Source organism: Apteryx mantelli, chromosome 1 (genome assembly GCF_036417845.1).
Source record: "Apteryx mantelli isolate bAptMan1 chromosome 1, bAptMan1.hap1, whole genome shotgun sequence".
NCBI classification, from domain to species: domain Eukaryota; kingdom Metazoa; phylum Chordata; class Aves; order Apterygiformes; family Apterygidae; genus Apteryx; species Apteryx mantelli.
The window spans coordinates 139474771-139488839 of NC_089978.1; the positions used below are offsets into that span (position 1 = coordinate 139474771).

Sequence of the window (14069 nt, forward strand, 5' to 3'; positions counted from 1 at the left end):
GTAGTCCTTCTGGATTCAGTGAAAGGCATAGAAATGAGATCTATGAATGAGATCTGTATGAACATACTGACAACACTCTCTAATGTCTTTACAGACTAAAAATGAATTTCTGTTAAAGCAGGAAGGATTACTGGCATACTTTGCACTAGCTTTTCAGAAAGAATAAAAATTTTTGACAAATTAACAGTGTCCGTATAGCAAGTTTGCAAAAACAGCTTCTGCTCTGAGGAATAGTTCATTGTACATGTTGATAAATATGTGTTAGTACTCAGCCCAACATCTTCATGGATCACAGTGCAAGAAGTAAAGTAAACATAGATGACATTCACTGATCATTCCAAAGAGCTGTTGGAGTGATTATAAATGCTGCAAAACACCAAGAGCTTCAGAGAGCTCAATAACTCACACAAAAAAAGAAGAATCATTAAAATGAAATTAAATTTGGATAAAAAGCAACACAGTGAGAAACATCTCACAAGCCAAAGAATGAGACGGAAGACATTGAACAGAAAGCAGAAGGATGGAGAGGACTTCAGGAATGACACTGCTGTCATTCCAGGGCTGTAGCTAGGAGAACCAACATAAAAGTGAGGGCAAACTCAGGATTCTTCTGCGAAAGGAGTACATCTTCTACACCTGCCATTTTCAAGGTGGTTGAGGGCAACAGACTGTGCGAACTATCAAACAAGTCAAGTGGTTCCCTGGCACAGTGACTCAGATGACAATAATTTAATTAGGTAGGCTATTTGCTCTTATTTCAGTAACAACTTGCGTAAATCAGAGTAGGAATACTATTTGCAGTAACTAGTCTTTAAACAGCATATATCAGTTTAGTAACTCTACAGACATTCACACCATAGCATGGTTTGTAAGTTCCTGGGGACAAAGGATTACTGCATTTGTACAGAATATAAGGAAATTTGATACAATACAGTTTATAAGATGATAAATTAAAATATTTCTTTTGCAAATATAATTCTGACACTGTGGGACTATTCTATAACCTGGCACATGCATTCCAGAGGTAATTTTGCTTTATTTTCACATTTATTGTTCTTTGAATATGGTCCTGTGTATGAAGTGAGGGAGGAAGTATTTGATTAAAAAATAGAAATAATCTGATGGCCTATAGCTTTGCTTCAAGCCTCCTGTATAAGTCAGCATACAGCAACAATGTCTTAGGAGCAGCCCAGGTGACAGGGAGATTCAGTTCACTCTCAGGTTTCCTCCTGATTGGGAAGGGACATACCTTGCATTTGCCAGCAAAGCAAACATCACTGAATACATCCTAACAGCATGGAACAAGAACAAGGAAATTAGAGTATTCTGATGAGCCATCTTCTTCTCACTCCTGCCTTATTTGTAGAGATGGGCAACATTCATAGCTAATACAGAGCTCCCAGGAGGCCAAAGCAGGCACGAAAAATAGTCCCCAATCTAAGCTGTGCTAAATTGTCTATTGTTTTGATAAAGAGCCATGAAGTAACACAGAAAGTGTTCAGATCCAAGCAGCAAGGAGGAGTATATGGCACATGAGGCTTTCTATAGAATTATTAAACCTTCCAGTGATATACGTGATCCGTAACCTATAAAGCAAATGGTTGCTATTTGCAACCATGCCAAGAGAAAGTGAAAAGAGCTCAACAATGTTCTGGCAGTGTGGGGAAAAGCATTTGCCAAGAAGAGAACTGCACAATGTTCTGTGACTTAACTGTTTTGAAAAAGAAAAATATTAAGACTGCTGTGCCCAAGTCCAGTCCCTCTATATGCCAGAAACTGAAATAATCTAAAGAGAAGCAATGACAGTGTTTGAAAGCATGGTTATAAATTTAAATCTGAGTTTATCAAGCTAGCAAAATACGGGGCACAGACATGCTGTTTCCTTTCCTGACGTGTGCAGAGACCTGATCTCCTGTTTCTCTGAATGGCAGTCAAGCCTGTGCAAACACCTGTAATGTACTACAAGAGACCCAGTCCACTGTACCATCTACTACCATCTACCATAGCCACATCTGGATTTAGTGATTTTTAACTCAGACCTCAAGAACACCATCAGACTGGTCTCTTCCTACCCCCCTAAGAATCTCATGATAGAGGTACACAGGCATAGTTTTACAAGGTTTGAAGGCACTTAACTCCTACTCAGGTCAATAGCTTCACACTAGCACATTTCAAGGCTATTTCTTTCTGAAAGCAGGATGCTAAGTTTTCTCAAATCAGAACACTAGCCTCTCTATACTCATGCACTAACCTGAAAAATTAGAATGATGGTAGTGAATGAAGAGAAAAGATACTTTCTTCAAAGGGAGAGTAAGACATGTTGAGAAAAGGAAAGTTTATAAATTTTTGTATATAAATACCAAGAATTTGGCATCTTCCCTCATTTACGCTGGGGTAAAACTAATCTTATTTTATTATAGTCAAGGAATTACTCAAGAATTATGTTGGTGTGGACAAAGAGGAGTCAAGACCTCAGTTTTGCCCTACCTATCTAACTCCCATACAATTCACATATATCCAGATAAAGCTAAGGATTAATCCTTTCCAAAGTACATTGATGGACTGCCTATTGAGGAGTGCCAGAAAAAGAGTATGCCCTCTGCATTGCATGAGCTTTATTTCCACATTAGCCATATTCTAAAGTACAGAAGTGTCCCTTTTATAAACACCTATGCATTGAGAATAGCAGTTCTCATCCAAAGCAAGAGGCAAATGACTTTGATAACGAATGTGTGCTGCTCCCATCAGAAGCAGCAATCACACATTGTGTTCTGTGTGTTGTTACAGTCCACGGTGAGATTTTGTGTCTTTCACTTTGAAAGATATTTTGAATGCTTGTTAAATGGCCACCTACCAAGCATTGATCTCTCTTGAGAGTCATGTCTCTAAGGAAAGACTGGGCCATAAGCACATGATCCTGAGACACACAAATCATCCATATCTTCTTCAGAAGCTGAAAAGAAGCTGCAGATTTTCAGAGCTTTCCAAGATCAAGCAAACAACCAGAAATGGCATAAAAAGAAAAAGGAAGAAAGGAAAAAAAAAAAAACAGCTGCAGAAAGTGTATTCCCTCTCATGGCAGAGTTAGAATAAGAAGTATGGGAAGGCTGCAGTCAAAATGTTTACTGACTTCCCTTTGCTTCACCCATATAATATTTGAACCAGACATCTGCAATGCTCTTCTGTCTGTCTGGTTGCCAAACCAACATCAAAAAAGAATAACCGTTAATTAAACTCTATGCATGCACATTGGTCACAGTGCTTCCATGCCAAGTTGTGCAATTTATAAATAAACTAGGGGGGAAAGACAGAGCAGAAAAAAACTTTAGTTTTTTAACTCTATAGAAACAAGCGTGGGCTACCTGGAATGTGAACAAAGCACTATGATACATGACACATGCTGGAAAGAACTCTAGAGTGCTTCAGGAACAAAGTTTAAAAGTCAGGGAAAAGATACTATGGACACTGAGTCACCTAACTGGGAAGACTGTTCAAAATTCTTCAAAACTCTTCTGTTGTTTAAGTCCCATACCCCATTCTAGGCCAGCTGTTGTTTCATATTTGCCACAGCATATTCTCCCCCCTCTATGAGTCAATATTTTCTATGCAAAACCACACTGCTTTACGACTACTTATTTGGGAAGCAGATGGTCAAACAAGTCACATGTACCACTTATGCCTTCAAAATAACCCTATTCTCACAGGCTGTGGATAAAATTCTAGTGCGTCTACCCCTAGGAGAAAGGACAAACACTTCTCACAAAGTATAATTTCATGTTAAAACATTTCTGTTATCAGAGCTAGTTTAAAAGCTTTCTTCCCTTCTCTACCTCACCTACTCATTCCCTCTCTGAACCACAGTTTACCTTCTGAGTTGTGCTGATCAAGTGTAAAGGAGACCAGATGCCAGTTAAAAAATAGAAACAAAAATCCCAAAGACCACATCCACCACTTTGGCAAGCCAGTTCATAGTGTAGGCTTATGAACAGCTGTGTCAGATCAGTGGAGCAAACAGCAACCTGTGGTACAGGGTCAAGAACATAAGGAATACCTTCAGTGTGATTTATTACCATAAAAAAATCTATCATTAAACTGGAGGTAGTACAATGACTACCCTTACATACATAGAACTAATTTCTAGTATGCTGTAAACTCAGAACACAAGAGATCTTTTATTATTACTAAGATAATAGTTCTCAGCACTTATGTTTCCATCTCAAAACTGTAGCCTTGTTTGATAAACACTGCTGAAGTACAGAGAAAATTTGATAACATTCATACTCCCAGTCATTAAAATGGAGCCAGGAACAGGTCATAACATCTCTGCATACTTCACCATTTCACTCACAGAGTCACATAATAGTTGAGGTTAAAGGGACTTTTGGAGATGATCTAGTACAAGTCCCCTGCTCAAAGTAGGGACAGCTACAGCAGGTTGCCCAGGACCATGCCCAGTCGGTTTTTGTATATCTCTGAGGATGGAGACTCCATAACCTCTCTGGACAACTGTTCCAGTGCTCAACCACCCTCACAGTAAAGAAGTGCTTTTTTTGTGTGTTCAAAAGGAACTGCCTGTGTTTCTATTCACGCCTGTTGCCTCTTGTCCTGTCACTGGGCACCACAGAGAAAACTCTGGCTTCATCTTCTTTACATCCTCCCACCAAATATTTATAAACATTGACAAGATCTCCCCTGAGTCTTCTCTCTACACCAGCCTAAGCAGTCCCAGCTCTCTCAGCATCTCCTCATATGAAAGAAGCTCCAGACCTTTAAACATCTTTGTGGCTCTTTGCTGGACTTGGTCCAGGAAATCCATGTCTCTCTTGTACTGGGAAGCCCAGAATTGGACACAGCACTCCAGATGTGGTCTTCCCATGGCTGAGTAGAAGGGAAGGATCACCTCCCTTGACCTGCTGGCAATGGTCTTCCTAATGCAGCACAGGAGATCATTGGCCTTCTTGGCCACAAAGGCACATTGCTGACTCATGGTCAACTTGTTGTCCATCAAGACTCCCAGGTCCTTCTCGGCAAAGTCACTTTCCAGCTGGTCAGTGCCCCAGTGTTTACTGGTGCAGGGGGTTATTCCTCTTCAGGTGCAGGACTTTTCACTTCCCTTTGCTGAACTTCACAATGTTCTTCTCTGTCCATTTCTCCAGCCTGTTGAGGTCCTACTGAGTAGTACCACATCCCTCTGGTGTATCAGCCACTCCTTCCAGTTTTGGCAGCAAACTTGCTGAGGGTGCACTCTGTCCCTTCATGAAGGGCATTGATGAATAAGTTGAACACCATTGGACCCAGTATTGGACCCTGGAGGACACCAGTAGTGACTGGCCTCCAGCTGGACTTTGTGCCACAGATCATAACCCCTTGAGGCCAGCAGTTCAGGCAGTTTTCAGTCCACCTCACTGTGCACTTATCTAACCTATACTTCATCAGCTTGTCTATGAGGATGTTATGGGAGACAGTGTCAAAAGCCTTGCTGAAGTCAAGGTAGACAACCTCCACTGCTTTCCCCTCACCTACCAAGCCAGTCATCTCATCATAGAAAGTTAACAGGTTGGTTAAGCATGATTTCCCCTTTGTAAATCTGTGCTGACTACTCCCAATAACCTTCTTGTCCTTCAAGCGTCTGGAAATGGTTTCCAGGATTAGCTGCTCCATCACCTTCCCAGAGACCAAGATGGGGCTGACTGTTTTGTAGTTCCTCAAGTCCTCCTTGCCCTTCTTGAAGACAGAAGTGACATTTGTTTTGTTCCAGTCTTCAGGAACCTCCCGTGATTGTCATGACCTTTCAAAGATGATCAAGAGTGGCCTCGCAGAACATCAACCAGCTCCCTCAACACTCACGGGTGCATGCCATCAGGGTCCATGGACTTGTGTATATCCAGTTTGTTTAAGCATTCCCTGACCTGATCCTCCTCCTCCAAGGGTAAGTCTTCCTTGCTCCAGACTTCCCTCTGGTCTCAGGGACCTGGGATTCCTGAAGGCCAGTCTTACCTGTAAAGACTAAGGCAAAGAAGGCATTCAGAATCTCTGCCTCTTCTAGGTCCTTTGTCACCAGGACCCCTGCCCCATTTAGCACAGGGCCCACATTTTCACTAGCCTTCCTTTTGCTGTGTTTGTAGAAGCCTTTCTTGTTGCCCTATATGCCCCCACTAGATTCAGCTCCAGAAGGGCTTTGGCTTTCCTAACCCCATCCCTGCATGGGCAGACAGTGTCTCTATGTTCCTATGCCTATATCATATATGTGCAGATTCTTCTGGATTTGTCTTCTTTTTTCCGCTTGGAAATTTTCTCAGGGCAGGATTCAAAGATTTATTGCAACCACCTGGGACACCTGGGTGGAATTACTGCTTAGCAGCAACACTGAGGCAGCTGTACATCCTGAGATGTGCCTGACAGTATATATACACATACTTTTGTCCAGACAGACCCAGGCAGAAACGTATCAGTGCTAAATCCAGATACATAGGGATCGCACCAAACGGAGCAAGATGGAAGCCAGGAAAGGCTTCTGGAAGAAAACAACCACCCTTGGAACAATAGCCAAGAGACTAAGAAACCTTTTTTATTAAAATTTTTAGAGGAGTGGGGAAAAAAAAAACAACTATAGAACCTCAGCTAAATTACAATGCAGTTGAGTCTGAGGAAGAAAAGAAAAAATCCATTAGAAAGGCCATCTGGTTTTGCAAACAGAAAATGGAGAAAGGAGACTATCTATGGTGGTCCCTAAACCAGAAACAAGGCTGTCCAGTAGAGAGTGAATATCAGGATGTTTGTGAAAATAGTTGATAAACCAGTGAAAGAGCCCTAAACCAAGTCCCAAACGCTGAAAGCCACCTCTAATATTTATCTCTGTGTCCATGTCAGCAAATGCCCCTCATTCACTTTTGGAAGCACCAGATTGGTAAGATATGGAAAAAAGTTCAGAGCCTGAAAGTAGAACTGAGCAGGATGCCACAAAAGTCATATAATGAAGTCCCTTTACTTAAGGTTCTTGTTTAAAATCTTATTTAACAAATTAACAAAACAAAGGTTTACAGCAAAATTTAAAATAGCAAAAGATCAGTCCTTAACCTCTAAAGAAATAAAACCAAGACAAGCCACTCAGCTTCAAAGATTCCCAAGCCTCATTGCACCCATGCCTGAAGCTGTCAAAATACAACTGAGGGGACATAGTTGGTAGTGATGGATTATAAACTAAAAAAAAAAAAAAAAAAATACATTGGTTACTGACTGTAATACAAAGAACAATAGCAACACAGTAAAGTAGACATAAAATGTTGTGACTGAGACAGAAATGAAGTCTCAATACCTACTGATTATGTAAACAAGCAACGTGTCAGTTAGTCAGAACCACTGCAACTGAGTTCCCCCCTCTGGTGTAAGAGGATACAAAGCTTCATTGCGTCCTCAGAGCATTCCAGGATTTGTGCATTATTTAAGTGTTCAGCTCACCATGATCAAGGAGACCTTTTATTGGAGAGCTAGACATGATGAGAATGTGATTTGCAGTGACACAAAGATAATAATGATACTCATACAATGCATTTCAGGTGCGGTAGTAGCAGTCCTTAACTTTCTGCATTGTTTGAAAGGATTAAGAGCCAGATTACATTATTCTGTTGATGTCTGGGTTTGCCTGTCTTTGGTTCTTTGCTTACAAAAACCCCATGTGTCTCTGAGACTAGGCAGTAACTGCAGCATCCCTTACTAAAAAGGGAGGCATTTTTAGCAGGAGTAGTAATGCAATGTTTGTCCTATTCACCTCTGAGAACTCATGCAGAAGACAACACATGAACACTCAGCATATCTGTTGATACTTTAGCATTCAACAAAAGTTACTAGCTATCCACACCTAGCAAATCCAAAATCCATAACAGGCAGCCTGGCAATATATCTGCTAGTCTGTGTCAATAAAGGTTGCCTATAGGGAAGAGAGTAGAGTTTCGCTACAGAAATATTTTCAGCCCACCAAGTGAAACTCTGTGTATGGAATAAAAAAGTAATTCATTTATGCACATCACATTTGCTCTCATAATCAACTTTACAAATAATCAGTAATCTATATAATATGTTACACTGAATCAGAATTTCCTGCAGACTGGTATGGACATTATCTAGTCTTTTTCCTCCTGTTTTTTAACACCCGTTCTTACTTTCTTTTCTAGCTTTTCTTCTATCTTGCAAACGACAGATTGGTTGAAGCTTTTACCGTGAACAAGTGTGAGGTCACAGGTATTGTGTATTGTATTACTTTCCTAATCTCCTGTACTCCTAAAAGACAATTTGTACCATTTTCTACAACACCCAGGTTATCAGAGTTGCACAGAAGCTCAGGCACAGACTTTTCATAACTAACCTTTTTTTAAATTACTACTTTGAATTTTTCATATTTCTTGAAAGCTTGTTTGGTCTTCAAAGTCATATAGGTAAGCCTCACTACAGCTTCTGAGTTCTTTTCATGTATTTGCTTTAGATGGCACCATAAGCATTACTATTGCCAGAAAGACACCATCTAGTGGCTAATACACAGGTGTATAATTTCCCATAAAAGAGAAGTACAGTAAATTCTTTATTAGTCACAGCATTACTACACATCTTGAGACAGCAGTTCTTAAGCCTTGCCTCTTGCAGTTTTGAAATAATAAGAGAGTTATGAAACTTCCTTTTCCAATTAAAATTTAAACTCAATACTTCTGAGACTGTGACATAACAGGACATGGATGGGTCAAACAAACACATGGTTTGCAAACAAAACAAATTCAAATGCATACTGTAAGTATAATTAAATACATGCAACAATTTCCAGTTCATTATTTTTGAGCACTTCAATTGCAACTATTCCATTGAGACGCTAATGCACAACAATAGTAGTCACTTGCTCAAAAATTGCATTAAAAACGTTCATTTTTCTGCAGCCTGTGCTGATAGTGGAAGCTCATGGAGTTCACATGCCAGAAACCTTTTTTATGAGAGTGTTTTCTGGAGATGTGATACACTGTTCTCAGTGTTTAATGTCTTCCCTTGTCATTTTGTTTTTGTCCACTGTTGGAGACGGGGTACTGGATCAGACAGAGCTATGGTCCGACTTAGTGTGACTTTTTTACAGAGAGAGTAAAGTGCCTCCTACAAAAAATCCTCATGCGCAGGCATACGTTTAAACCAGATGACAGGGCCTGGTCTTAACCCCTGGTCAGGGCTCAAGAAGTCAGGAAAGGACCTCCACTCACACAGCATCCCCTGGCCAGACCTTCCCATTGGAAGTAAGGGGTCAAGTGCAGTTTTACAAGAAGGGTCAACAAAGCTGCAACTTTCCTCATTAATACTCTCTGATACTCCAGACCACATACTGTCACAGAAGCAGCCACCCAACTGCAGCAGCTGGTTTCTATCTTTCCCCTCTTCTCCCCAATTCACAACTATCACGTCTTTACATGCCCACAAATACTCTTGAAAAGAACACACAGGACTTGCTCTTTTGTTTCCAGATGTGGTGCCCCACCTCTGACTTTTCCTTCTGCATTTTAAAGGAATAGGCTTTCAGTTCCCGTCAAAGTACGCTAATGTGAACTCCGAAAATACCTGTTGAACTAGGACCTATCACTCAAGCCCATTAAGAAATAAAAATTAATCGGAAGTTTAAACATCATATAGGCACTAAGCTCCTTAGTCAGATAGAGCTGTGCACACAGATAAAACACAGCTCTAGCTGCCTACAAAACTGTACAGTCCAAGGGGCCTGCACTAGGAAGCTAGACAACAACTACTCAGACTTCAGTGCCTCGACTTTGCTAAGTCCTGATGTAGATGTGCAAGTTCCTTGCTGGATCTAGTTTTTGAAAATCCCACCAAAGGAATGAGGATTCTTGATGGTAATATGGATCTTAGTGCTCAGACAGTGTCTTGCAGCCTAGGAATGATGTTTATCAGAAAGTAGGGACCTGGTTTTCCTCACCATCACAATACAAGCCTACTGGTTTAAAATTTCCTCCCTCATACAAGCACCAATAAATAAGACCAAGTTCTTGCCAAAACAGACAGAGAGAGAACCACTTCCTACAGGACTGGTGAAGATTCTAAGCTGTGAGTAAATTAACCCACTCCGGTCACAGGCCTGCACCCAGCAGAATAATTCATTACAAGTTCTTCAGTGATTTGTGCACCACAGGCAGAAATCCTTTGTTTTGCAAAGGACACAGGCTGGAGTACTCATGTGAGCCCTGCAGCAAGAAGTACTGGGGTGGTGGGAGAACTTCCTACAACTGCACATGAGAAGCTCTGTCCTAGCGCTTTCATTCCTCTAACATATAGTCCCTTTAATGGAGGCATGACACGATACATGCATTTACTTATGCAAGTCTGTGCATGAGTAAACTGGAATCATGAGGAGCAACGAGATTACACAAACTCCAGAAAGAGAAAAAAAATCATAATGTCAGAGAAAAGTGTTCCTTTCTCGACAGCCAAGCTTCTGCTCCAGGGTCTCACCTGTTTCTGGCTCCCTCCAGGTAGAACTCTGCTGTAAAAGGCAGCACAAAGGACACTATCAAACCTGAGTGGACTCTGCATAGCACTGCCCACTTTACCTAATTCTTTAAAAAAGATGAACTGCTAAGCTGCTTTAGGTGAACATACTCCATGGTGCAAATGAATCTTCATTGCAGAGTTCCTTGGAACCGTAAAAAGGTGCTTGGATTCAAAGTGCAAGAGGGATATAATGAAAAGATGTGCTCAGAGTATTGCCTTGGGCACATTCTCAGCAGAGGTTTGGAAGGGAGCTAGATGAACTATTGCCAGAGTTATTGGTAGGGCTCATGGGCATTTTTCTACTTATTGCTATATATGTTTGATCACAGCACTTTCCCAAGCTTAAGGCTGTGTTCTTTTTTCTCCCTAATAAAGAATTCTTTGCATATAGCCTCAATATCTTTGCAAATGTTGAAGATGTGCCTGCTAAAGATGCTCAGGGAAGAATTGCATAGTGTTCCCAGATTTCTTCATGGGAACATAGTCATGTAGTTATGTATCACAGCAAAATTGTTTTTTATTGTCATTACCCACTTGGCAAAAGGGGAGCCTGGCCAGTATCCTATGCATTAGGGTATCCCCATAAGAATGCTTGAGTAATTCACCAGACTAGGGGGGAAAGCACGACACCAAACACTCTAAAAACTTTTTGCAGCTAAAGCACGAAAAGAAAGCAAGCTCCCTCCTCCCTCAAAGAAAAAGAAAACCCCCAAAACTGAAAGGCACCCAACTGACATGCAGTGAAGAGATAACAAAAGAAAAGAATCAGTGGGTAAGCCTGAAATATGCTCATTCTCTGTTTGAAAGGCATTTTCTTAAATGAGTCAAATTGTCGGTAGAGAAAAGCTAATTGCAATACTGTACAGGACACCCACTCATTTAACTTAATAAATAAAAGATTTGACATTTGGTTAGGTTAGTTCCCAGTAATAACAGAGGAGTGACAAGGAAGCAGAGGAACGAAGACATGTAGAAGAATCTGCACTTTGAGGATCAATAACCCCAAGGTTATTGTAAACAATTATTGAACAACATTTGATTGTACCTCTGGAATTAGAAGGGTCACCACAGACCTCTATTTTCAAGTTCCAGCCAGCACGTGGAGACAAATGTTCTCCATGTACATGCAGAGATGAAGATATGTTTACAAACAGCTGTGGTGAAAGTAGCAGTGATTTGCTAATGTATTGACCAGGCCAGATGGCCCCAGTTAAGAGGAATGCTGTATAAGAGAGTAAGCTGAATTAAACTTTTGCTAAGGAAGACATACTTGTTCCTAAAACAAGGGGAACACCATCTCTGCAGAACTCCCCTTTTCTTATTTTAACACTACTATAAAACTACCCTACCCTAAGTAGGGCAAGAAGCGTACCTTTTGGGGGGGGGCTGAAGATTGATGAAAGAAGAAGAAAGGAAAACTGAAGAACGCTTTTGGAGCCTGACTACTTATATTGAACAATGCACTACACAGGCCCAAAAATACTGAAAGTGAATGCAACAATATCCAGAGCATAGCCAATCAAATGGCAGAAAATCATAACTCTGCCATTACTTTCAAAGCAGACAGGCAGAGAAAGCTACAGGCTGCTGCGGTTTAAGAAAACAGCACTGAAATGAAACAAAAGAAGGGAAAAGATGACTCTTCTGTTAAGAGTGAGTTCAAAATGGACACACTGCAATGAAGTGCCAGAATTCATTACACATGAGGTTGAAACAATTTTCCATACAAAACAAAACACAGCTAAAAATAGGAAGGAAGAAATATATTAGACAGACAGTTTGAGTACCAGAAGCTCCCAAGTTTTGATTTACATGCTGTATTCTATAAATAATATTTTAGCTAATACACTTTTCCATTTACTACTGCAAAAAGAGTTATGGTATACATAATCTTAATCTTTACAATGTTTATGTCTTCCCACTTTTAAGTTTTACAGTAAGATGGATGTATACAGATACTTGGAGCTTTGAAAGTAATCATGCTATAGATAATGTAGGCTGTTAGATATTAAGAAATTTGATGAAGGCATATCCATAGGAAATAGAATGAAAACATGAAAAATGCGACATGTTGGAAGCAGCTGTTGAGTTGGGACCTTTCAGAAGCACCAATATTAAAGTAAGCTTCACCACAAATTGAACAAACAAACAAACAAAAAGCTAGGTCTGCTTGACATACTTAGGAATACTTAGGATAAGGTAATTTTAAATTAATATCAGGATAACAAAAGGAGAGCTCACCTCTAAGATGATGGTCCCCTCTCCTGAACCTCAGTTCATGCACAGATTCCCATCCACAGGTGCTTCAAGATATCCATTAAGAAGATAACTTGCCAGCTTTCCAGGAATTAAGACAAATCTCAAAGCGTAACTGCCTCTTCTGATATCAGCAATCTTAGCATAGTCACTTAGTCTGTCATTCAGACCTCCCAAGTGATATATTACATTCGTACAGTTATATAATTCTTTATAAATTCTATTGCACTCTTTTTGCTTGCTGTATGGTTTTTTTACTTGATATAACTCATCAGAGGTGCACCGCTAAAAGACAAGAGACAGTGGTTGCAAGCTGCAGCAATGAAAATTTGGACTGCACAGAAGGAAGAAAATTCTTCCCCCTGGGAGTGGTGCAGAACTGGAGCAGCTGCCCAGAGAGACCATGGGATCTCCATCCCCAGAGATTTTCAAAACTTGAATTGACAAGGCCCTGAGCAACCTGATCTAGCCTTCAAGCTAGCCCTGCTTTCAGCAGCAGTTAGATATAGAGACCTCTAGAGGACCATTCCAACATATTTATTCTATAATTACATAGTTAATATTTTTATTAACATACCATAAAATTAATTTTAAAAATTCATAGCAGCCTTTTTTCCTCTCTAGGTACTTTCTTAAAACTCTTAGGGAGTATCCTTCCTGCCTAGGAAGTACACATTCAAAATTCAAAACAAATATTGCCCCTAAGAAACAGACAAATGCATTGACTAAAAATGGTGGTAAAGAATTGGGTTTCAACACATTTTTATTGAATGGAAGAGCATCATCAAAATAGAAAAAAAATCACAGCATCTTTTAAACTGCATCACAAAGAGTAAGAAGAACTAATGTTGATAAGACCATTCCTACAAGAAGGCTACACTCCAGAAACTCCTCTCCATTAGTAATCAAAACTTAATTTAGGACCAGAAAAAAGGTGTATTTTAATAGGCAGACCACTGGAACTCTATGCCTCTTGGAACTGCACTTTCATTCTCTACTTGTTAATATATTACTCACTCCTTCCAAGTGTAAGGATGACTGAAACAGGACATAAACCTCTTTCAGTTCTTTTAGCTTCAGACATCTGTTAGCAAATAATTCATAATTTCCCTCTCAAAAATGCAAATCATCCTCTTCATCTGAGTTAAAAATAGATATACACACACATAGATAAACACAAAGTTGGAATCCAGAAGGCAATATGAATTTAAACATTCACATTGACTGTTTTGTCATATAGCTCAATGCAATTGACAGAGGGAAAAGCTGCCTTAGTCAGGCTT

General features: G+C 40.1%; 1 protein-coding gene across 1 annotated transcript in view; it reads right to left on the reverse strand.

Moving 5' to 3' along the window:
• The window catches only part of ANO2 (anoctamin 2), a 188171-nt gene that overhangs the window by 126765 nt on the left and 47337 nt on the right, over positions 1-14069 (reverse strand). The gene's annotated exons all lie outside the window — the stretch shown is intronic.